Source organism: Schistocerca cancellata, chromosome 4 (assembly GCF_023864275.1).
Source record: "Schistocerca cancellata isolate TAMUIC-IGC-003103 chromosome 4, iqSchCanc2.1, whole genome shotgun sequence".
NCBI lineage: Eukaryota > Metazoa > Arthropoda > Insecta > Orthoptera > Acrididae > Schistocerca > Schistocerca cancellata.
Window position 1 is genome coordinate 621,515,306 of NC_064629.1, and position 2,916 is coordinate 621,518,221.

General features: G+C 44.7%; 1 pseudogene; it reads right to left on the reverse strand.

Moving 5' to 3' along the window:
* Positions 1-1,938: 1,938 nt before the first annotated feature.
* Positions 1,939-2,056, reverse strand: LOC126185703 (5S ribosomal RNA; annotated as a pseudogene).
* Positions 2,057-2,916: the final 860 nt, after the last annotated feature.

The window sequence follows — 2,916 nt, forward strand, 5'->3', positions numbered from 1 at the left end:
TCTGGGCTAGCCTCTTTACGGCGTCTTTTTATGCCAGCTCGGTGTTGGAATTATATGAGTGTACAGCAGAAGTTGTGAATTCGAGTCAGCCACAGGTTTGTCGGGACACCGCATGGTTTACTGCCAACCACGTGGTGCCTTCTGCCTGGTGTGGTATCGATAATTTACGACATCACAGGTATGATGTTTACTTCATCACTAAGGATTTTTCAGTTTGCTCAATGACAGGCTACTGTCATGCCTGAGAGCATTGAGAAAAACATTTAACTCTGCATGCAGATGACGCCAAACATTACATTTTAGTTTCTGGACTAAATATGTTTAATGCATGCACTGCTTCAGGAACTTGCTGAGACCTCACTAGAGCTTCATATCCTGATGATGCAAAGTTTCAGCTCATGAAGTAGCGGGAAGGAGACTTTCCAAACGAATATCTACATTCGATGGAGAGACTCCATAAAACCACATTGTCCACATACACCAGAAACCTTACAGGCAGTGTCATAATGGATACAGGGTATGGACATGCAGTCATGCATGACTACACACACGTTGGATCCTGCCTTCTCTCACACCACACTAGGCCTTACGTGAGGTGCCATGTTACAAAAGACACATGTCAACATGACATAATTGACTGATTTCGACATGCTGCTCTTTTTTAGTGCTGGATTCGCATAGGATTTTGCCAATGTATCTGTAAGAATGCAGATTACCCACAAGTTGGTGAACAGTTCTAAATATTTGACGGATTGAGTTACATCATGTACCTCGATGTTAACAACCCATACAGACAGGCCATGCTAAATCTCTGCCTATTGGAGGTTTTAGATGGCTGTCCCATAGTCAAATCGCCAGATCAGTTAAATTCACGGATGTGACGGTGGTTTCTGGTGAAGAATATGTTGTAGAGGTAGTCCTGTCATATCCTGTTTGTTAGCATCACGCACATGGCGATTTGCTGATATGTCCAGAGCACCTTGTTCCACGTGACAGTAACGTTCCCACGCTGATAAAGAGGCTGTGGGGAAACAGAGATACACTATACACAGCAAAGACATCCAGCAGTGTCTCAGTTTGGAATGGAACTGCTTAGAGTCACCTTCACTATTTTCCTCAACCAGTCAGTCCGGCTGAGAGAGCAAATTGAAGTAAGTACCAAAGAAGTGGCTCTCGTGATGTGTGCCTTCGAAAAAGTTTTCTTTAAATCAACGTATTGTGCTGTTTTCAGGAAAACAATGGAGAATCTCAGAAACCATGTCGAAATTCGCTTTGTTTACCGCTGAAGGGAAGTTATGACGCACTGGGTTACATAGTCTCGATGAATTTTAAATGGGCCACAGTCTTAAATCAAGGATTAGTCGCTCTGGAGACTGTGGAGTTCGCAAAACCTGTTTATGTCTGTATGTGTATATTGGACGTTTTCGTACTCCCAATGTGGTAGTTTCATTATAGGTTCGTGGAAACTCATTTATATATACACCGGCGTGCAAAAAACAAGGATAGAAAGTAACTTTCGCATGATGTGCCACTGTTAAGTAACACAGGACGATGAAACTCGGACCACACGTAGAAAAGCAGCTACAGACTGTTACAGAAGCTAACTAAAAGAAATATACAATGAGACGAAAGAAATGACAGCTATCTTCAAAGGCAATGATTACACTAAAGCCACCGTAATTTATGATGGTCACTTGGACATTACAAAAGCCGTGACGTAGTTTTTAATAGGGTAAAGCACTCCGTCTTCATGCCACGAGTGGTCTACCGGAACCATCGGACCGCCGTGTCATCCTCCGTGGAGGATGCGGATAGGAGGGGCCTGGGGTCAGCACACCGCTCTCCCGGTCGTTATGATGGTATTCTTGACCGAAACCGCTACTATTCGGTCGAGTAGCTCCTCAATTGGCATCAAGAGGCTGAGTGAACCCCGAAAACCGGCAACAGCGCATGGCGGCCTGGACGGTCACCCATCCAAGTGCCGACCACGCCCGACAGCGCTTAACTTCGGTGATCTCACGGGAACCGGTGTAACCACTGCGGCAAGGCCGTTGCCCAGTTGTTAATAGGGTACGTGATCATTGTGGATAAAAATGCTTGCTGTGCAGTGTGCTCCCATGCTGATCACAACGTTGTTAAGAAGTTTTTGGAATTGGACGTCCAGTTCCTCCACCTGCGCGTGTGGCAACTGGTGGATGGTCATTGCTGTATGTGGTTGAGCTGCAATATGTCTCCCAACGCATCCTACAAGTGCTCGATGGGATTTCAATCATGGGATCATGTTGGTGACTCCATTCACCAAGCATCCTATCTTCCAGGATCTCCTCTATTTCAATTTTTCAGTACGGTCGCGCTGTGTTATCCATTACAATAAAGTCAGGACCGAAATCACCCCTGAAAAGAAGCTAATGAAGATGGAGTAAAGTGTCATAATAACGTTGACAGGTGAGCGTACTGTGTTCAAACACTTGGAGGTTAGTTTGCACATGCTAAATTATACCTCCCTATACCACAGTACCTGTATCACCAAACTCTTACTGTTCAACAATGTTCCTGAGACCTATACATGTTCCGAATGTTCGCCAGACAGCATTGTCTAAATGATCGTTTTGGTGGTCCATTTCTTATGGCGTGAAAGGGGGGAGGGGGCATGATGTTGCTTGGACGTACTCGTACCGACCTCCAAATCTTTGAATACAGTGAACACATCAGTCAAAATTGTTGTGAATGTGTACTCCTTCCCCGAGTGTTCTTTTTTTTTCAGGAGTGAATTCAATCCTGACTTCATTTTTATGGATCACAAAGCACAACCGCAGCGATCAGTGCAGGTGGAAGGGCTCTTGGAATAAGATGATATTCAGCAAATATACAGACCTGCATATTCCCTCGAGATAAATCCCATTGAGTACGCTTAGG